Raw genomic sequence first — 23123 nt, 5'->3', positions numbered from 1 at the left:
ACCCCCGACGGGGAGAGGAAGGCAGCAAGGACAGGGACTGGGCGAGGCTGCTCTGGAAGCTGCAATGAGCCATTGCGAGGCTGAGCCCTGGTCTGGGGCATGGCTGGGGCTGAGAGCAGGGAGATGAAGGGTTGGTGACACCAAGGAAGGATGATGGCTCCTGAGCAAACCAGGCCAGCACCTGCTCCTGCAAGAGATGCCCCAAACTATCACTGCATCTGCATTCAGGTGTGTCCAGCTGGGCATAAATAATAATGGAATAAAATGGGACATCACAGAGGTTGGAATGGGTCTTCCTCAAAACTGGAGGAACACTTAGACTACACTGAAATTATTCAGTTATCTAAACAGCCAAAGTTGAATGAGAATAACTGCAGCTGGCAGACTGCCTTATCCAAGGACACTATCAAACTCAGTCACAGGAGACCCAAAACCTCTGTGCTCATGTTAAGCACCTAATTCTAAAGTGATGTTGAATTTAGAAAGGTAGGTAGCTACGTGTGACTCCCCAGTATACCCAAAGACAGAGGAAAAAGAAAACCAAAAAGCAAAACAACAACCAAAAAATCAACTGATCTCTCGATAAGTCTATTCTAGAAGCAAGTAAGGAAACAATGCTTACATTCACGGGGATCTGGCCCAGCCTCATCTCCAAGCTGGAGGACAGAGAATTTCGAAACCCTGCAACAACCCTTCTCTTCTTTCCTGTGTGTCAGACTAACCCCAACCCGGAGTGCGTCTTCTAGCTCAGCGCTGTCCAACATATGGTTCCAGGCAGGATATTGCTTGTAAAATGCTTTTGCACTAATTCCACTAATTAGAGCATTCAAAATAAAAGCAGAGCTTTCTGAGGGGGACCAAAAGGCAGTGGTGCCTCTCTGACAGAGACATGCCATCAGCCACAGGCAGGGCTGGGAACTCATGTGTGACTGAGGTACTGAGCCAGCGAGTCTCCAGGAACAGTGACCCCAGCAGCCAAGCTGTGGATCCTGATTCACCCACCTGACAGCCCTGTTCAGCCCTCCTGGGCTGGACTTTGCAGAGATCCCTGTGAGAAGCACCTGCAAAAGGAGGGGGAGGGAGGAACACTTTGGGCTTGGTAAAATAGGTTTAATAGAGCTGGAAATAGCTGAGGTGATTACCCTGTGTGAACTAACTAAGGAACAATACCCAAACAAAAGACAGTCTGACACAACTGTCACAACAAAGTCCGTTCTGAAAGACATGTGACAATGCAACATCTATTTTAAAAATCCTCAGGATATTAACTGTGTATTTATGTTTTCTATTAAGAAGACTAAACATCATGAAAACAGCTGAATTTAACACAAACAACAGGCCAATAAATACAATACTAGTGCTTTAAAATAATTAAATAACCATTTGTTCTTGCATTTATGTTGCTTCCAAACACTGGCAGGATTCCTTCAAATAAACAAACTGCTATGTTTTTTGGTTTGTTTTGGATTTTTTTCATTTTTAGAGATTACACGTGGGCAGTAATTTAGGCAAATCTGGACATTTGTTCCATTCATCTGAAGTGAAAAAAAGCAACACATCTATCACGTTGCATTTTCACTCTTCAGAAGCCAAAACTAGGGCCCTCCAGGGAGCAAGAAGTTTAACTATGAACTATCACTGTACAACAAGATAGATTCTCGGACCTATCTCTGGGAACACATTCAATACACTAAGCCAAAATAATCTGAAATGCAATTTTTTTCCTTTTTTTTTTTTGCAATGCAAGATGATGGTTCTTTTTTTGATGTAAAAGGAAGAAGTCAGCAAAATAGTGATCAATTGGAGATCTGCAAAGTTTGTTGCAAAATAATGTTCATAGTACAGTTAGTGATTCTTCAGAATCACAAGAATAGAAAAACAGAAATGGTGTCACTAACTAGCAGTCTATTTGTTATTCAGATGGTGCCTAAATTTGTGCTGTGTAATATTGAGAAAATGTATAGAGTCACAATGCAAAACCACATTGTAGTTTTCAGTTTCTATAGAGCTTTTTATAATTTTTGTATCAATTGTGAAAGCAGAAGAATTACCCCCACATCACTTTTTCCCTTTTCACATTCCTCCTCCAGCAAAAATAGGCAATTTATTCCATAATCTCCTGTTAGAAATATTTTTTTAATTGCACATGATGATTGTTGTTTCATTCTTTGCACAGAAAATTACCCTAATAGGAATTTTGTTAATAAATGACATTTAAATTTTAAAAACGTTTGAAACTATTAGTAACTGTTGTACAACTCAACAACGACTATTTAGCCTCATTTGAGATGATTTAATAAGGCTGCATTTTAGATTTCTGTTGTAACAGAGAAGAAAATGAGTTATGTCAATAACACTGTCACCAAGGTCAAGCCCCACAGGAACCCCTGTGAATTCTTTCTGAAATCCCGTGTAGATCTGTAAACTATGATCTTACCCACCACATCGGCGAAGCGTGGAGCTTATTTTAAACAACTGCACACTGGCAGCCTCACTCTGTTTTCACAAAGATGAACTGGATCTCTACAAAGGCACAGAGCTGTGGCATCACACGAGAGGTGCCCATCAGGTAAATTGATTCTCCTGAGCAAATGAGTTGCAGAAGTAAACATGAAAGCTTTGTACTGAATCTAATTTAGATAAATAAATTCTGAAGACCCACACATGATATTAAAAATAAAGATTAATTTATCTGCTCCAAGAGAGACGTCTACTTAGATCATATATATAAACTGGTATGACTACTATTACCCATGGTAATAATATTGCACATGTTCAGTATCTTTGAAGGTTTCCAGGACTCTTGAGATCATGAAACTTCTAAACATGATAAAATGAAAATGCAATTATTTTGCCTCAATAAAGATGTTCAGTACTTTAGAAAAGCTTACAGTTGCGAACAGCAAATATCTAAATACTCATTTTCCTTCTTCTTTTCCCAGCAGTTAACTTTGTGAATATCTCCACATTTTTCATGAAAGTAGAAGTGATTTATAGTAAATATCCATAACAAAGTCTCCACTACGGAGCTGTATCAGAGTAATGCAGAGAGGAATTAATAAGGCACGTGTTGGTGCGTGTCCACTGATTGCACTGAAGTTGCACTAAATGAGGTAGGAAAGGATCAGGACCATCATGACACTTTAATATCAGTGACATTTGTGGTCACTAGTACACAAATACTCGATTTCTGTCTTAGTTCCCGTTGTAAATTCTTTTGACAGATCATCAATTAACAAGCACATTCATTCAGACAATTTGAATCAAAATAGAGTTTGTCTTTGGAAACTTTAGTGCAAAAATATTTGATAATATCACAAAGTCTCAGATTCACCTCCATCCACTTTGGGTACCTGAAAAATGGAAGGTGGCAGTCTGGTGACTTGAAGCTACACACATAACCAACAGAGAGGAACAGTAATCACTGGAAAGTGAAACTACCAACCTGAGCTGCACAGTGTCTTCTCATCACTCTACTTAAGGTTCAGCTTCTACACAGCAGGATAAATGCTGCCAAAGTCAACAAAAACATTGCTGGAACAATTTCTTTTGCTTCTCCAGTTCCAAACATACATGTAATTACTCCATTGCTACATAATACCCTTTGCTGAACAATCACAAACACCCCTGACATATCTGAGCATGGTCCTCTGCTGAAGGAGGTAAAGAATCCCTTCAATAATAGTGTAATAGGTTCTTATCCTCCTGCTAATAAGTCAGAAAAGTATGTCAGTGATGTAAAGTGTACATGTCCTTCCTGTAGTGGTATTCTCACTTGAGAGGAAATGAACAAAAATGTCAGTTTGCACAACAGGGATTTCATCACAAATTAATTGAGAAGATTACATGGCCAAGAACTGAAAAGCTGCAAAAATTACAGCTGGAATGAATGTGATGGAAAACAATGTGATCCTGCCTCTTACAGTAAAACAGAGGAAAAAATCAAGGCAATGTTTAACTCAGCTCATTTAAAAATAACAAGACAATGTTTCTTCTTCCTTGGCGTTCTTATCAATGTCCACCCTCTGCAGGAATGACTCAGGAGTCCTGAGGAACACACACTTTCTGATTTGCATGACTGCAGGACCCAAAAGCGCAGCCTAGTGCATACACATTAGAGAGAGTGAAGGGATGGGAGAGCAGACAGTGATCTTTGGGATGCTGATAATGAAAGCTCTTGTAAATTACATCTCATTGTTCCCAATGAAGTGGGGCATGGCTGCAAATCATAGAAACCTGAGAGATCTATATGTCTACTGATTTATTATTACTATTGAAAACAATAGCAGTTTTATTCAATTATCTATATAAATATATCCTCTGTGTTCAAGTAGTTAAAAGAGGTTTGATTAGTCCTGTATACTACTGAGGGTTCCTCCTCTGCCTACTCTTGTCTTCTGAAGTATCAAAAGTGTTCTGAGCAGTGGTTGTCAAAGAATCAGACTAGACAACAGAATTGCCATGTCAGGTACCAGAAGTCTTCTGAAAAAGTGGCAGAATATTACTGTCCTGGATATACAGGAAATGGAATGGGGAACATGCACCAGTAGTAGATTAGAAGCTGAAGGTAAAAAAAGAAAAATTTCACATTTTCTTTCTCCCTACCTTTTTCATTTGCAAAATTTGTAATTCTGCTCTTTTTATATACATACATTTGCAAATGTAACTGAAATAAACTTATTAAAGGAACTGAAAACATATCACTACTGTTTTTTTAAAAGCTCATATTAGTCAAACCATCTGACTAGCTTGTGATACTACAGAGGTTTGTGTAAAGAGCAGAGCAGCTTTCTCCTGGAAGGGCCCAGGACATTTCATTTAATCTTCTGCCTCCCTCCCTGGGTCCCACTGACATATTTCAGTTTGTCTCCCTGTGTGGCCATACTGGGAGCATTCTCAAGCTAAACCCACAGGAAAGAAACAAGGAAGAACAGGAACCATGAAAGAGCCTGCCTGGACAGATTGAATAATGCTCCAAATTTGTTAAGATGTCTGAACTTCCCCAGTGTTATTGTTTCATCATTCCTTTGAAATCATAACTTAATACTTTTATTATCTGTGAACTAGTACACTAAACACAGTTACTTAATGGTGAAGTATTAGAAAAACATTATTGCAAACATATAATAATAATAATGTAAATGTACTGACATGTGCTTATGATTATTGTTATAAATACCTTTTGGGAAAGCCGAATCAAATTTATAAAATTCGGCTTTAACCATGGCCCAAAATTCAGGGTTCTGTTAAACACATTCGGCCTGAATCTTTCTGAGTCTCCATGTGAAGAAAGTATAGGCTATCAAAACAGACTGAGCCTGGCTGTAACACAACAGGATCAGAGACATACTTGTCCCGCAAGGAAAAGCACTTCAAACACCAGGGTGCCAGTCTGTCAGCACTTATCACTCAGTGGGTTATTCTATCTTTCCAGCAGATTCCCCTTCCAAACTTATACTTCATCACACTCCTGACCTTGCTGCATGTGGCCCCTTCAGCAGAGTTCAAGTCTGCCCCATGTAAGACAGGGAAAGTTTATTCACCACTTCTCATTATCATCTCAGAGACTTCTTCACTGTAAGCCAAAATTATTTACTCTGCTGCTTAGGGGGCATTCATGGAGAAGGAAGAGATGAAGAAAAGTCTAACCAAGAAAATGTTATGCTGCAAAGAAAATGAGCAAAAATCTTCCCTTTCAGAAGTAAATGGCTGCTTCTGCTCTTCTTTGGTGAGCAACTTTCCATCCAAAAATGGGATGGAAACTGAGGTGGCCAGACCATTTTGTGCTCCAGCTAATACAGTGTTTCAGATCAAGAAAAACAGGCAAGGCTGCATCACTCTGGCCTGCCTCCTATGGACTTTTTTTTTTTTTTTTTTCCCCTTTGAAACATTCCATTTGCTGTTCAAGCCAAGACAAGAAAAGAAACATTTCTAACCTTAAGGGTCTGACATAAGCCTACAAAATTAAATAGCCAGGACTAAAGTGAGGCAGGTTTTACCGTTCTTAAGAATCTATCCTTTGTTCCTTCTTTAACAGTACATTATAGCCAGAGAAAACTTTCCAAGCTGAAAGCAAACAGGCAATAGCAGATTCAACTGCTTTTATTTGAACTGAAATCTATGCGGGTCAGGACCACAAGGTACTAAATACTCTACAAATAAAGAGCAAGTATCAATACCTTCCCTGATGAGCTTGCACCTAGGAAGATAAAACAAACAGAAGACGGGTGGAGGAAAAGTCTGTGTAATTACAGGAATATGGTAGTCACCCCTAGAGCTGCTCAGACTTGAGCTTCCAGACCCCAAGTCTAAGTTTGGAGCAATAAATAAAATGTGCCAGACACTATTTGCAGACTCTGAGACAAAGCAGCCTGACACAGCTTCTGTCTATACAGCTAAGCACTCATTCCCTTCAAAACCAAGTGGTCTCATCTGTATTGTCTCCTGGGAGCCCTCGCATCCCCCCCAGCTCACAATTAGGCAGTTTGGAAATGTGCTCATTGACAAGAGCAAAAACCAGTCCAGTGAACACACTAACAAACACCACAGGCCAGTGCAGGCCAACACGGTCTTCTGGCCTTGTTTAACTTGCAAATACAGATGTGACTCATCTGTCTCCCCTGTGATCGGCCTCAAAGTCCCTGCACCCACAAGGGAAATGTGCCACTAAAGCCATCAGCCAGTGACAGAGCCAGAAAAACATCCCATCAACTTTTGGCACTTAAAAAATACTGCCTTTCACTGTGTAATTCCTGTGGAAAATACAAGACGTGGCAAAACCTTGCAAAATATTCCAACAGCATGAATACATATTGGAATCAGGCTCACACAGCCATCAGGTAGAAATCAAAAAAGGAAGGGGGTTCTAGGTTTTATCAGCGTGTGGACAGATAAATTATAGGTGACCTCTCTGGAAATTTAACTCTGTTGTTTGGTTTGGTTTTTTTTTTTTTAAAAAGGGCAGTGCTAGGCTAAAATATCAGATGGTTTTTTATGATCACTGAAGCCATTTTCAGAAAAGCTTTGACAGAACTAGAAAGAAACAGCAGAGAGCTGACAGCCACTGCAGTGCACACAAGTGTCCTCCTACAAAGTGCTGCTGGTTTTAGAGCAGAAGTTCACCGGCTTCTCCACATCCAGATGTGATTAGTTCTCCTCCCATGAGATACCAGCCTCAAAAGAGAGGGGATAAAAGCCCTGCAGACACAACTGTGACAGGGGGACACTGCTGATCTCCAGTGCCTGTCACAGCCCTCAGGCCACATGTCACCACCTCTTCCCTTTGCCAGAGGACCCATTCATGGAGTCCATCTCAGCTGCAGTCAGCACTGGCTTATTTATTATAAACACCTGACATTCAGTGCTGCTGTGATTGCTGGAAATGGATCTGCAGGTCTGAGGACAGAAGGCTTATGATTAAATGACAGTGAAAACACAAAATAACCTTTTAAGATGGCAGGGTTGCAGACAAAGAAAGGTATGTCATAAGTCCCTTGTTCTCTTCCACCACATGCTCAGAAGGAATTAATAATTGATCAGTTAAGAAACCAGCACAATTATTGCCAGCATCTCTTGTCATATCCAGATGAGATGCCTAATTTTTTTTTTAATTAATTCATGTGAAATAAAAACTAAAACAAAAAAATAATCAGCATGGATCTTGGAATATTTTATGTCAAAGAACAGCCCTTCTGCCAACCAGCTGTTGGGATTTTTTTAACAGTTTTTGACAGTTGAGCTTCTGCAGCTTCTTTTCTTTTTCTACTACTCCAGAAGCCTTGGGGATGTTTCTCTTCTAATTTTAAGCCCACTTCATGAGCCGGGAATTCTTTCCCCAATGTGTGAGTGTGAATGATATGAATGGAGACTACACAACTGCTTACCTCTTCTCTTGCTGCTTGCTATATGCCTAACTCTTCCTGAAAGCAATGGTAGAAACTTTCTCAAGGGTTTATCTGGACCTGTGCAAACCAAAGACACAGCTTCCCTACATGTATAAAGACTTCTTCAGAACAGAATGACTTTGTTTAGCATGAAGAAACTGAAATCAGGAGCCACCACTTTGTCTGATACAGAATTAGGAGTCTCACTCGCACAGTTCTTGGCACTTGCACCTCCAGGGATGCTTTAATAGAAAAGGACTTAGACAAAATTATCTTTCAAATTTAAGTGGATCAACAGTTTGAAAATGGTCTCAATTTCTCTTGAAAAGCATCTCAGAATTGGTGCTACAGGTTGAATGCTTTGCTCTCTCAAGAAACATATCCTCAATGGCCATGGGCTTGTCCATTTCCACCTCCCAAACAGCCATCAACAATCCCATCAAACTGATTGCAAGGAACTATTAATTACCTCTAACCATGCAAGAGCAAATCTCTGCACCTTCACAACTCCAAGCTGAATGAAAATAGTCCTACCTCATTTCTGAGGTATACTTTTGGTCTCTAACATACTTGCTAATTTCTTTCATCAGTTTCAATTCATGCTCTTTATATACAGCGAAGAGTCTAGTGAGGCTCTGAGTGCAGATGAATTTTAACACTGCAGGTGATAATACTACCTACTTTTGTTGTGTATTGCACTTGCATACCTCAAAAGCTGCATTTCTTAGTTGTTTTGCTTGATGTAATCCTACCTGGTGCAACATAAGCAGTTGGTGCTGTACCACAGGAGATGAAACTTCTCCAAGTGCCCAGGCTATTGCAGCTATTGCTGCAGTGAAATTTGGTCTGATTGCTTCAATTCCAAATTTTTTCCTTGCTTTTTTGCTGTTAAATCTTGGAAAGCCTCCAAAATAAAAAATGATAAAATCCTGAACACCACAAAAGATGTGTTCTTCCACATACTTGTAGATCATCTTTGGCTCGCTTCCTGATTTTAGCAATTACAGCGTTCCTCCAAGCTCCCTGCACACTGCCCATAGATACAAGGCTTTGTATGATCTGTCATTTAATTCAGAAAATTACAACAAGTTACTGCAGGAACCCTATGGTAGATAGTAGAGCAATTCAATACTAAAACACTGGTAGGTCTCTGTATGGTTTTCTTGATCAACGTTACACGCTGATCTATTTTTATGTATTATTTACACTGGGACAGTGCCTAGAGGCTCCAGCCAGGGCAGGACCCCATAGTGCTGCACATACTATCAAGTAGGATGCAAGGGCTTCTCCTCCTTGCCTGTAGTCTAAATCCATACTGAATGAGACCAGATGGAGAGAACAGTCAGAGGAAAAAGTGAGACAGTTGTTAGCAAGAGTGACAGGCAGAGCACAACAGCTACTTGGAAATATATAAGCAGTGCACAGTTCCTGTCACTGCTGTCTGTTTTCTCTCTGTCCACAGTACCATGGCTTTTTGCAACCTGCAGTGACCTATGGACAAACTCTCATACACAGACTCCTCATATCCAAGGCTCTGGGCACTTGTAAACATCTTTCACTGCCTGCTGAATTAGGGCACAAAGTGGGTGATGTGAAATCACAGGTTTGGAGTGACTCACAGGGGGATTGTGATTCTGGGGTGTCAAGGGAGCCCAGGAGGCAGCTGATGTCAGTGCAATTCACATAATCTCTGTCTTTATTCTCTTACACATTGCCTGCAGCGGGAACAGCCAAGAGTCCTTCTGGTGTTGAGAAACACATCTTAATTTAAGCCCAGGCTGTCCAGGGAACAAGCAATGGGTGCACCTCTCACCTAACTCACTAAGTCTCACTTTGGTTGAACATGGGCTTTTAAGCTCATGGCCTTGTGACCCAAATGCATTTATGAAATTAGGGAGTACTTATTCCATCTCCTCATCAGAGTCACGACTGCTTTACACATGGATAAAATCCCCACTGTGCTTAGGTCCTCTGTGCAAACCCTAAATCTCCCTCTAAGTTTTTAGGACTGTTCAGCTCTGATTTCCAAAGCAATGGAGTTGGGTCTGCAAGGTTAAATAAAAACAATAAATGTAAATTCTTGCAAACACTTCTGAATTGAGCATATTTTAAACATTCCCAAGCTTAAGTCTAGTCCAGTATCATACTGGAAATCCACAGGCTGACACCAGGGCCCTGTCCCTGAAGTGACTGATTGCTCACACAGCCCTGTCTCTTCATCACCAGATGAGCCAGAGGACAAGGGCTGAAGAGCAAAGGGATTCTCCCATTCCCTGGCAGAGCCAGGCAAGTAGGGAAGTGACAAGCAGTCGTGAGGGAAGTCAGATTCCAGCTGTGTGAAGATGAGCTCTGGAGGGGCTGGAGGTGGGAGCTATCAAAACAAGAGAGACAAAGCCTGAAATCAGCCCTCTTCTTTCAAGAGTGCAAATCAAAAAGAGCAAACTACTCACAAAGTCACTGCAGGGTAATGAACATGATAGTCCAAGGGGGGAAAGGACTAACACCAAGTCGCACCAACAACAGGATAAATTAAGCTCCTCTTTCTTTGAAGTGAGAATTTGTGCTACTGCATGGCTCAGCAGAGACCTCAGGTCATCCTGATCACGAATCTGTATTGCCTAGTCTTTTCTCAGATCCCCAGCATCCTACAACTGCTTTACACAAGCACCTCCAGTGGTGCCCATAGAAGCTCTCAAAATTTTTGTAACTCTTCTCTGAGTAACTTTAATTTTCCCACAATTTTTTTCCTTCAAATGTCCATAACTGCATTTCCTCTGAGGATCAGTCCTTTTAAAGGAGACAGCAACCACCTAGAGCTAAAGCAGCATTTCCAACTACTTAGGCTGTTGTATGAAAGCAAGAGCCATCAGAAACAGATTGCCGAAGAGTTTAGCTCCCATTTAGTTATTAACATCTGGATTTTCAAGTGCAGTGCTAGATAACATGGGACATATAGGCTGTACAACATTTTTAGTAATACACAGCACAGAAGCACTTCTTGAGATGCTGCTAGTCTGTGTAAGGACTGCTTCAAGTAAACAGGAAAAATGGGAGCTCTATCATGTACTTAGATATTAATAAAAGACTTCCTGAATGTTTTACAAGATATAAAAAGAAGAGAACACAAATTCTTTGAGGTGGTTTCTGTAATTGTTTTAAAAGAACATTTCAGCAAACGCATTCAATAAAGACATTTTTTTCCCCTTAAAATCAAGCTGAGTTGATTTTATTTGATACTTATATTCTTAACATTCCTCTTGCCTAATTTCAACCATCTAAAATTCAGGCACTGTCTTGGCTCCCTCCAGAGAGGGTGGAGGCAGGCACTGCTGAGATAATTCATCCCCTGGCTCAGATACTGCATTGCCCCAGGAGCACCTCATCCTGTACAGAAAACAGAGGAAGATTAGGTGACCATCTAACACTTCAGACAAGTGTAATAAATCCCATCTTAATTAGGTTTTACACTCACTGTACTTGCATTGTTGCAGTACCTGAACATTCATACTTTCCAAACAAGTAATCCTCACGCTCTTTCTGCAATAAATGGTAATTTTTACTCATTTACAGACACATACAGCTGAGGCAGGTAGAGGCCAAGTTCTAGACCTGCAAAGGTATTTAGCAAGTTAATTGTCTAAATTAGGTGTTTTTCAGTCAGCTGACAAATATTCAGTGATGTAGACAAAGCAGTGGCAGTTGGGTGCCCTGAGGAATTTGCTGGGATCTAAGCAGAATTGACTTGCCTTAAGGACATATGTCATGGAATTAACCCCAGGTCTCCTGAGCTGCTGTCCTAACCTTTGGAATGTCCTTAACATCAAGCAAATCCTCTGCTGTTTTTTGAATAAAACTTTTGAAGTATTTACAGTCATGTTGTCTTCTTTGTCAAACTCTAACAAGCTATGCACACTCAAAGCCTTTTATTCTACCTCATAAATCAAACCTGACTCCAAGCCTCCCTTCTCACTTTTACTGCTCTTCTCCAAGCTATCCTTAGATCTTAACTTAGCAGTAACAGCACAGTGAGGCAAAAATCCCAGGATTTTTTAGATGTTACTGTGACATGACTAAACACAGGAACAGCAGCCCAGAGTTGGATCTTGCACTAAAATCAGTTAAAACACCACATTCACTTCAGAGTTCTCCTCGGTTATGCAGCTTCTGAGCGCTCTGCATCACAGCACAGGGCATTGACACCATGTCTCTTGCACTTAGAGAAGTAATTGACCAAGACCTTAAAATTTAAATACTTGGGGCATGTCAGCATGAGAGTCCAGACACAGTAAAATCTGAATTAGCAGAACACTGGCTGCTCTGCAATCACATCACACAGAAGTGTGTATTAGAAGGAGGCAATTTACTTAATTTGGAAGCAACTTGCTTAATGTGAACAACAGCCTTAGGGCAGACCCCCTGTGCCAGGCCATGCAGAGTCACTGTGAGGAAGATACCACTCTGCACACTGTTATTCCAGTTGAACAGTAGCTGACTCCCACATGTAGACAAACTTTATCAGTCCAGAGCAGGCCTCAGCACTGGGTGATACGTGCTTTTTAGAATAATCTTGGGGAGAACTGCTGAATGCTAAGCATGTACTCTGACTTGCCTGGAACTTGCACCTGGGTTGCAATATGGGTCAATTTATAAACCAGATCCTGTTCCTTTCATTTGAAAATATTTTTTTTTTGGCAATTATCTCATTAAAGTGAAACAGAAAAGCCAGTTTCTGTAGAGTGTCAGCCCCATATTACTGAAGCAAATTACAAGATATAAACAGTATTTCTGGTACTAAACAAGTGCAGTTCTCCCCTTCTAGGATAGCTGCCTTGATTCCCAGTTAATCAAAACAATCCTCTATCAACCTTGAATTATCAAAGTCTAACCATGTTCTGTTTTCAGAAACCATGAGCATAGAGTATGGACTGCTTGTGGGAAACACACAGGTAAAGTACCATGCATCTTTCAAGAAAGATATTGAAATAATTATAAAATGTTTTTTGGACTTCTGATTATTAGAGGACTATTTGATATTAACCTTTATTAACTAGATCCCCAAAACCTTACACAGTTACCCTTATATTGAATCCAGTAACTTGTTTGTGGAATAGCTCTTATTGCCCAAATAAGATTCAGTGTCTGGGGATATCAAGAAAACAAGATTTTGCATGGAACTACCTCGTCCGTCTTCTGAAACAGAAGAAGTTAAATCTCCTGCACCAATATGAGAAAGTTCTGCCCAATCACCCAGCTTCAGAACAAGGAAACATGTTCTGTGTCAGGGTTTCCAACCTGTCTTGCAAAGCATCAGAGGAACAAATTACTTCAGAGTTTTACACACACCAGAGAATCCCACACAGAACTGTATCTCTGTAGGGGAATGAAGAGTAAGTGCTTAGGCAGCAAACACTGCCAAAAATTCAAATGCCTATTTTGGGACTTTCTCCCAGCCTAACAGAAAAGCAGGAGGTGGAAATGACTGCTACACAAGAAAAGACACTCATGGGACTGAGGTCACATCTTCAACTTGAGATGTCCAAAAAAGAGCTCTAGCAGTTGCTGCAGCCTCCACAGTATAGCTGGGTTCTCCTTCTGGGCAGTGGCACACACAGGCTAAGCCTGGGAAGATTTTCATAATATAATATAAGGGCATCTTAGACCAGATCCCATCAGTGAGATTTAGTACAACAAGTTGGAAAAAGGCCCTGATCTTCTAGGAGAGAATACCAGAGACACCGACTGAGAATCCTGAATCCTGAGCACAAGGCCCACAGAGTCTTGGTGGCTCTTCAGAACAAACTGCTCATTGTCAATCACTAATTTCTCCATCCTCCCTCAGCACCTTTTCAACTTTTCTAATTGCTTGTGATCACGTCTCTTCTCCCATGTGGCTCAAACCAGGATGAAGAGAGTCAGCACAATTTAAACAGGGTCATGCTTTCCAAGCATCAAACCAGTATTTTGCTGAGAAAAGAATGAAAACAAATTGTACACTGCCTACTGCAAGGCCTTGTGAGATTCCCCCAGGGCCAGCACAACAGGCCACTGTAATCTCTGCTGATGCTTGCACTGAAGATAACAATGCTGCTTGTTATCAAAGCCACTGTGTCCCAGTTATTCTGGCCTTACACACTACCTCTCTTATAAAGATGAGTGTAGCACTTTATAGATTGTCTAATACTTTATCTTGGACATGTCAAATCCCACTTTCCATTTTGTCATGTTGAATTCCTGGATGGAAAATAAAACACAACAAATCCACACACATTCCAAAATGCTTTTCTCACATCACTTCAGTGGCATTTACCTTGTTTGTAGGGGAAGGAAGGAAAGCACAGAAAGGGTGGAAAGTACTTTTTTTTTATTAACACCATTTACTAGAACAGATTTTATTACCCATAAATAATGGTAGTAAGCTAGGATAAAAATAGAAATAAAGCTTGTCTTCACTAAGAAAATGACTATCCATATTTCATCACTGACCAACTGCAGAACAGCTGTGCCTGTGATATCAATGTTATCACAAAGGAATTTCTGCCATTGTCCTGAAAACCTGGAACAAGACACGAAATCTGTCTGAATCTCTCCCTTTAACAGTTTAACACGCTACATGTCAGACTGCTAGAGTGGAGTCCCCCTGGGGAGGTGAGAGATTTTCATCATGTCAGGGGCATTTCTGGGAATTGAGAGGATACAGGAAAACTATGCCTGAAGCTTTGACACAAGCACGAGAGAGAGTTTAACTGTAGGAACAAGATGAAATTTCAGAGGGGAGTTTGGAAGCAGGCACAGATTGTCCTGTGACTTGAAACCACCTGGAGAACTGCTGCTGCTAAAAGTAAGGATGCTCAGCTCCTGTTAAGAAAGACCAAGCCTTTGTGCCACAGGATGTGCTGGCAGTAGCACAGACTCAGCACAGTGGGAAAAAAAAAGTATATACCACACCTTGGCTTTTAAACGGAAGATAACAATTGCATTCTGCTTATTTTCTTTTTTCTCTTGTTTTGAAAGCAAATGTTTGGGATTGAGACAAACTCCCTGCACTGTTTGCTGCACACACCTTCTGCTTTTCTGTCAGGTTGTGAAAAACCAGAGAAATTGGCACTGGATCTTTCAGTAGTGTATTGTGCCTCAGTACTCATTCTTCATCCTTACACATCAACATACAACAGCAACAAATACAGGAAAAAAACAAACCTTCCATCATTCCATCACTTAGGGAGCCAAAGCACAGTAACTCATCCTTCACCAAGTAGGAAGGATTTGATTTTAAGTACCATTGAGGAGATAATCGTCTGTGTTATGAGTTTCATAATGGTGCTTGTGTTGCCATTTAGGAAAGTAATGAGCTGTAGCAAAGTCACAGGAAGCAAAGGACACAGGAGCTTCAGTCTCCTGAGGACAACATAGCAATTTATCTCTACTTAGAAGTGTAAAACTCTTTAGAGAAATAAAACAAACAAAAAAACAAAAAAACCCCAAAAAACCACCAACAATAAAACCCTAAAAACCAAATCACAGACATGTAATCCATTTTTTATTTTTTTTCAGGCTGAGGCAGCTTTATGAGATGAAATATATCTGCTTTTTGTAGATGTTACTGAAGGACTCTGAACACCAAATTGTAACTCCAAAACAAACCTGTATACTACAAACAGTATTACCCAGGACATTAATCTTAAAAAGACAGGCAGCACACAGGAGCACAGCTAAATGCACCTTTTTTTTTTTTTTTTTTTTCTGGAAAGAGTACCTAAAAGACCCTTGGGCCAGAACAATGTTAGTAGCTTCCTTTTAGTGCAGATTCTCTCACTTCTTCCTCAGTTAGGTGGGGGTGACGTTTCAAGTCAGCTTTTCCTTAAAGCTTTGGGTTCAATTTGCAAAATAATAAATTGAGTCTTAAAATAAACACCTTGGATTTCATAAGGTCTGAGAAAAACCTCACTTCTGACAAGATTACAGATTGTATAAGGCATCAGATCAACTGACCACAATGATTCAGGCTGTAGTTATGTAAAGCATCCTTGCCTATTAAAATAGTTTTAGGAAAAAAATCAGATTAATAACAGAGATTTATGATACTAACTGACTCTTCAGTCAGCCAAGTTCAGCCTTAAAGACCAGGATAAAACTGTCTTTTGCTGTTTCCAGGCTTTACACGTAGCCACCCCTGCCCACAGCACCTGTGCCACAAGGTGCACACACAACAGAGCCGTGGCTGCTCAGTGCCTGTGGTGCTCAGGAACAGGCAGCTCACCTGCAGAGCTGGGCACATCTCCAAGTGTGCCCAGCTCTCCCACAGACTGAAAGGAGAAGATCCTCCTCTCCCAGCACTTTTCATCCAGCAGCTCCATGGATAGCACGCTCCTTCAGGAACAGGTAGCATTGGTGTCGTTATGATTAATTCAGTGGTGTGGCTCAGTACCAAATAGGAAATATCAACACTGATACCAAAATCTGGGGCAGATCAGTAAAAGAAGTCTCATCCCTGGAAGATGGTACAGCAGCCATGCAAAGCCAGTCTCTTTCTGTTGGGCCTGACAACAGAGCACTCGCTAAACCATGGAACTGAGGTGGCTGAGAAAGCCACGCTCCAGAACACCATCAACACCAACAACCCCCCTTCCAGGTCACCTCAGCACCTGAGCCCCTGACAGATGTGCTAAAGATTTCTGCTACAGTTTAGTTTTTATTTTAAATATTGGCAGAAGTAAAAGACTTGACCCTACCCGTATCTGTCTGCTGTGAGAGCTCATCATTGAGGATCCCAAATGAATCCCATGGCAGGGGCTTGGAACTTGATGATCTTCAAGGTCCCTTCCAACCCAAACCATTTTATGACTCTACAATGTCTGACAGACCCCTCCCAATACTACTACTGAAACACAGTTAATAAATTAATAAAAGCTTGTCTGAATGAGAAAAGGCCCACTCCTTGTAACTAATGACTATATGAACACAAGCGACAAATTTGTTCCTGTGTCTTCTCTGATTTCTTTTGAACAAAAATGGATCTTCAGAGATATATGACTGCTCTACTAGTAGAACATTATATAGTAGGAGCTTTGAAGATCTATTTATGTTCTTAATAAAGGTTTTCAGGTACCCACTTAAAAAAAGGAAATAACACATGAAATTAAGTAAAGAATTTATTTAAAGGTAATTTATATGCAGGTGGAACCTTTTATTCACAAGGTAAGAGAATGGATATGAGAATGCTACATTCTCCAAAGCTACAGATTATGACAGTGCAGAGAACTTTACAGTTAGAGCTGGTTCTTACTGTAAATCTTGGAGAAAAGGAACTACACTTCCAACAGCCTATTACTACTTGTCATTGCCCTTTGTTTTATTTCCTGCTCTCAAAGTGGAGCCTTCTGGATATCCAAGGATGTTATGAGCATTTTTCCTTTATTACACTGTTCTAAAGCCTTTTAGCATAAGCCTTCATAAAACCTAACACATATGCATTATACAATTACAGGGAATAAGTTCCATATGAAAAATTCATCATATTTCTTCTTACTATTTTTTAGCAGAGATTCTGACATTAAGCATGAGAGCAACAGACATTGTTTTAATTCTTCATTGTGGAAGGGGAAAAAAAATCAACTTTTTGCTTCTGGTTAAGAAAGAATTTTTTACATACTCCCTCTTTGCAGTCTCTCCCTTGCAAAACCAAAAAAGGATTTTAGACAGACAAAAAGTAACCACAATTATATGGAGTGTGTCATTGATAAATTCCAGGGGAATACAACAAGCTAGGTAGGCACATACCACTAGATCTAGCTATTCAAAATCCTAAAATTCTAGCCAAGATTAAGCTGGAGTATTTGACCACACCAGCCTTCAAGACTGCACTTAACTTTTAAAAGGTTCAATCCCAGTCTAGGCTTAAGACTTTAAGAAAGTAACTCTTTCAAGACAGCATTTTACACAGCAGCCTATCTTTAAACATGTGCTTAAGTCTCTTGAAGTCACTGAGTACAGACAGACTGAGAACAGGCCCAAGTCTTTCATTTTATGACAGCCTTAGTTTTGTATAATTTTAGTTAATCCTAGGCTTTCTGTTCCTAGTGCATTTAGGCATGAGTTATGCTGACACAAGATGAGATCAGACTTGGTGCTGCAGTGTCTTCAGGAATTTTGGAAGAGGATGTTCCAGGAAAATTGGTAACTTCTGCCCATCCCCTCAGAGAAAAAAAAAAAATAAGAAAGCAACAACAACCCAGCACGTCATTGGAGCATGTTTAGATGTTACAGAGGTTTTAGCCTCTCTTTTGCTGCATGACATCTGCTTCCTGCAAGTCTCCTGCTTCTCTGACCAACTAAATTGGAATTAGTTTAATTATGGTTATTTATTTTGCTTTTAAACTGACCACATTATAAGGAAATGCTCACACAACTCTTCTGTGTATAGCAGCACAGGAAGAAAAACATGCAAAGATGTACAAAAAAGGACAAGTGTTACTGAAAGCTGAGTAATACACACAGTGTGAAATTCATGCTGTGCAGAAAATCCTCACTAGTTACAGGTCTCCGTGCACATATAAGCTCTAAAGCATGAATTTGTCTTTAGCCATATATGTTCTGAGCTGTTTAGGATTTGTCCTGAAAATAAGCTTGAAATAAATGTCTCTAATGTCCCGTGCTGGATCTGACCAGGGAAACTATTAAGGAAACTCTCAGGTACCAACAGAGCTCTGAACATTAATCACATTTTCCAGTTACGATGTGGGGAAGTGCAATGACTTAGTTAAGACCAGTATAATGTCCCAGGCTTAAACTACCACACCCATCAGACTGACAGTCAGTTGAGTCAATGATTCAACCCAGATGGGAATCCAGGTTCTTCTTGGCTTACTGTTATCTCTTCTGCCCATTAGGTTATGTGACTTCCATAAATTATTTTGCAGTTCCCGTTAAAAAAATATAAATCCACATGATGCTAAATGCTGCCTCCCAGCTGTAATGCAAAGTGGAATTTTGGATCACAGCACTGTTTCCTGACTCATCCTGGATCCCCTCCATGTGACGTTGGATCCATCTAAGCTGGGGAGAGCAGAATAGAAGGGCTGTGCTTTTTTTTCTTTTTACTTTTTCTCTTTTTTTCTATCACCCACTGTCAGATAACACTTGCAGGTTCTCACAGCATGGCTCTAGAACATGGAAAAAACCCAACAATATCAGAGAGGGGCCTTTCTGAATACACAAGGATAGAAAGGAGAAGATAAAAGGGCTAAAGATTTATACAGGGATTATTTAAATAATGACTCACTGCCATTGCTGAGTTTATAAAATATATAAAACCCAGACAGAAATGTTGGGGCAGGGGGAAACTGTGTTGAGAAGTGTGACAGAGGTGCAGCACTATAAAAAAGCTAAAAATAGCACACCCATGGAGCAAAATTTCCTTCACACATAAATACAGCCACTAGGCTTCACGTCTCATGCACATGGCTTTACTGTGAGCTTCTCTGTTGCTTGTTTGCAGCTGGAGAAAATCCAGAAAGCAAGGAAAACAAACACACCGCATGTTCCCTGCGTGTATCTGATTTAATGACATTTAGCACACACCTTTGGCTCTTTCCAGGGGTTAAAAAGACAAAGGGCCAAATACAGCTCCGGCAATCCCGCAGACTGCCTTGCCAGGAGAGCGCGGTGGGAAAGCCTGCTTAACCAGCCCCAAAGGATTCCCTCACGGAGGAAACCTCAAAGCATACAGAGGTGGCTCAGTGGCCAATTCCAGCACCAGGGGTTTTAGCCAAAGAAATCCTGGCATGTGCTGGGAATTCAGCTGATTCCCAGCTGATGAATCAGCCTCTGGATCCACAGGTGACCGGCACGTCTATGTTGCAGTGACACACAATGAAGCGGCACCTGAGATTACAGCTGCTGGATTTTCAACAGCAAAAAGAATGAGGGGAAAAACAAAACAGGGATTAAAAAAGAATCCAGAAAGACATCATTATTTTGGCCACCCTGAGCTAACAGCAGGCTCACAGGGTGACTCCAATGATTATGGCTTTCTGCCAGGTAAATTGTAAAGATCCTGACTGTGTGGGGACATTGGCTCCTCTGCTTGTTTTGTGACATGGAAGAGAGGCTGAGCACTTACATCCCTTCCGCTAGGATCAAAGCAAGGATAGGTGCTGTTGGGAGTGCTTCCTCCTTTCCCTTTGCTCTTTACATGGTTATCTTCTTAATTATCATTACTTAATCTCTGAGTAATAAAGATGCAGTATCCTCAAACACTTTAAGGGGCTCTTTCCCAATGAACAACATCTATTTCCATTTAACACTCTAGCTTAATTAAAACTGCCCCCCCCCCCCCCCTCCAGCTTTGTTTCATTTAATTCAATTGCAAATCCCAGTAGAATGTCCAGGCTGCAGCACAATTTGCATAATGAACAGAGTGGTATCTGCAGTGAAAACATCACCTCTCAGAAAACAAACAAAAAAAACCAACAAAACAAAACCATTGGGAAGCAGAAGGAAGACCAGAGCAATTACAGTGCTTTGGAAGGTTGGTTGTGGCACAACCTGCAGTTGGGAAAGAAGCAGGCAAAGGCCAGTACTTAGGAGTGGGGTCAAAAAGAGCTATCAGTCTTCTGGGGATCTGATTATAGCTACTCCCCAAGATAAAGCTGAGGGCAGGAATACAACTTGAAATTATATCTTTCCCGTATTAGTCACCTTACTCAGTACTAAGTACACTTCTCCCTTCTTGGGATTACTGTCCTGAAAGCACCTACCAGCTTTTGTATTTTCAGACACAGAAGAGACTGGTGAAGCTGCTATTTCCATCTCTGGTTAAAGCACTCAATGGGCAGAGCCCACACACTGACTGTAGGAGACTGGGTTTCACAACACTTCTGCCTGGTCTAGAGCACAACTCTCAGTGCTTCAGCACTGCACTTACTGGGAGCCTGTTCTGCTGCCCACACCCTGAGAATCCCTGCTGGATCGATCCAGTCGTAAGAGGGAAAGCAAATTTAGTTCCTGGATCTCAGGCTAGTCTGGATGTCCAAGCCAAAATAAAGTTCAACTAAAAGTGAAGCCAAGCTGCTCAGCCTGATCAAGACGAAAATGGTTCAATTTATGAGACATCTCAGAGCAGGACTTGTCTTGGAAATTTTAAGAAAAAGAGGTGTGGCACCTGCTGAATTTGGATATCTCTGTTTGACAGCAGGTTTATAGTTATGGATTAAAATACTCCAATTCCCCTTTAGAAAACTATTTAGACATCCAACTTTCACAGAAGACTTTGGCTCTTGCACTTTCTAGGAGATGATGTGGTTTTTCTGGACCAAGATCATAATAACCTAAATAAACTAATTAAAAGGCAAAGATGAAAAATCACATCAATTATACTAATGAAGACTTGAAAAACAGTATAGAAGTAGCGTGCCAATTAGCATTAAACATCTCCAAATGGTAAACATGGAAATCAAGTCTCTTTTCTTGTCCCCCAGATTTGCAAGGAAAAGAGAGAAAGTGACATGCTACAATTCCTCAAGTTCTTGCCTGCACTTTCTGGCCTCTGTCAGAGATACAGACAGTGTGAACTGCTGCTTTCTCAGTTGCTGGTCCCATTTATTTCTATTATTTTTGGACAAGCTGCCCCAATTCAAATCAAAGTGAAGCTCTGTTTGAGGAAACATAGGTGGCTGCTTTGTGCTCCTGCAGCACAGTCACCGATTACCTAACGCGCTCAGGAATGCTTCCCTTCTACAAGCAGCAACTTTCATTTTGCAATATTCGCTGCAAAACAAGGAGCTTTCCACCCTGGGAGTTCCTTCCCAGAGTGAAGCATTAGTGCTCCCTGTAAGCAGGCGAATGATCTCCTTTCAGCGAGCAGCCCGGCCAGCCAGGTGCTCTGCGCTCCCAAGGGATGGACGCGCTCAGCAGCCGCGCTCACGGCGATGCTGGAGGACCGTGTAGAAAGGAAGGAATTCTGCCACCGCTTCAGCAAGGAACAGTTCTGCTGAGGAGCACGGGCTGATCGTGCCCTGCTGCCTTCCCAGAGCCCGGAGCCACCTCTGCGGAGCAGGAGCAGGGGTGCGGGGCTGAGGACACCAACTCCTCTCTCATATCACAGCCTCTACGCCCCGCTCCCCAAAACTAACTCCTTCTCTCCCTTCAGCCCCAAGCCGACCCCTGGCAGAGCCTAGCCCTTTCCTAAGCCAGCCCCATCTCCCCGCTGACAGCGAGGCAGGTGGCCCGGGGGCCGCCAGGTGCCGGCACCGCTCCGCTCCTGCCGGCGCCCGGGGCAGGGGCGAGCGGAGGCTCCGGGTCAGGCAGAGGGGACCCCGCTCCCCTTCCCACCCCGCCCTCCACCCCTCATCCGCGGCGGAAAGTGCCCCGGCTGCCGCGGAGCCGCGGGGCCGGCCGGTACCTGCCGGGGCCGGAGAGCGGCCGGAGCGCAGCGGGGCCGGGCCCGGGCCCGGCTGTCGGAGGCGTTCCGAGAGCGGCGGCTCCTCCCCGGCGGCGGCAGAGGGTCTCGCTCCTTCTGCGCCGAGTGTCAGACTTTCCCTCGGCCGCCCTCCCTCCATCCCGCCACCCCTTTCCACTCCCTCGCACGCACATGCACACCCCTCCAGCAAATGGGCTGCCGCCGGAGAGTGCGCCTGTGTGTCCGGGTGTCTGTCAGCCGGCCAGCACACACCCCCTGCTCCGCCGCCGGGACAGCGACCGCGGCGGCCGTGTGCCCACCCGGGGACCCTGAGCCCGTGTGCCTTCCCTGGGCTACAGGCACTGCCGGCTCACACACCTGCGAGCTCGCACCGCAGCATCCCGACCTGTGTGGGATCGCCGTGCGCGGCTGCTGCTCCTCACCCGCATGGCCAAAGCAGCCTCAGGTCCGCTCTCGCTGTTGCTCTGGGACAGAACTGCAGGACGCTGGCTTGCAGGCTGACTGGGTAAAGAAAGCCAGCTCGCCACACTCACCGATAAGTGGCCCGGAGCTCAGGGCTGGTGCGCGTTTAAGAGTTCGCCTATGTGCAGAACTGTGGCTGCCAGGGACGCAGCTGCCTTAACATTTATTTGTTTTGCGCCCGGAATGCGCTACATTGGTGGTTCTCCGGCTTTTACATGCTGCAGACCGCTTCCTAAGAGAGACTTTCTCTCCTGGACCAGCCCACTCCCACACCAAACCATTCTCTCCAACATATTTCCGTCTGTGGCTGCCCGAGGAAGAGCCTTCCTGCCCACAGGCTGAGAGCCATTGCACACACATGG

The 23123-nt window shown here is 42.4% G+C and overlaps 1 protein-coding gene across 4 annotated transcripts in view; it reads right to left on the bottom strand.

Annotated features, from left to right (window-relative positions):
- LOC131592053 (semaphorin-3D) overlaps positions 1 to 22801 on the bottom strand; it is a 134991-nt gene extending 112190 nt beyond the window's left edge. The window contains exon 1 of one of the 4 annotated variants that reach the window (XM_058863308.1): positions 22685 to 22801. The gene's annotated coding sequence lies outside the window, so the exon portion shown is untranslated. Of the gene's footprint in view, positions 1 to 22281; positions 22438 to 22656 lie in introns of those variants that run through there. The other 3 variants (XM_058863307.1, XM_058863309.1, XM_058863306.1) reach the window with 3 other exon arrangements.
- Positions 22802 to 23123: the final 322 nt, after the last annotated feature.

This window comes from Poecile atricapillus, chromosome W (genome assembly GCF_030490865.1).
Source record: "Poecile atricapillus isolate bPoeAtr1 chromosome W, bPoeAtr1.hap1, whole genome shotgun sequence".
Classification (NCBI taxonomy): domain Eukaryota; kingdom Metazoa; phylum Chordata; class Aves; order Passeriformes; family Paridae; genus Poecile; species Poecile atricapillus.
Note: the sequence above shows the minus strand (reverse complement) of the source record. Positions and strands in the feature narration are given on the sequence as shown.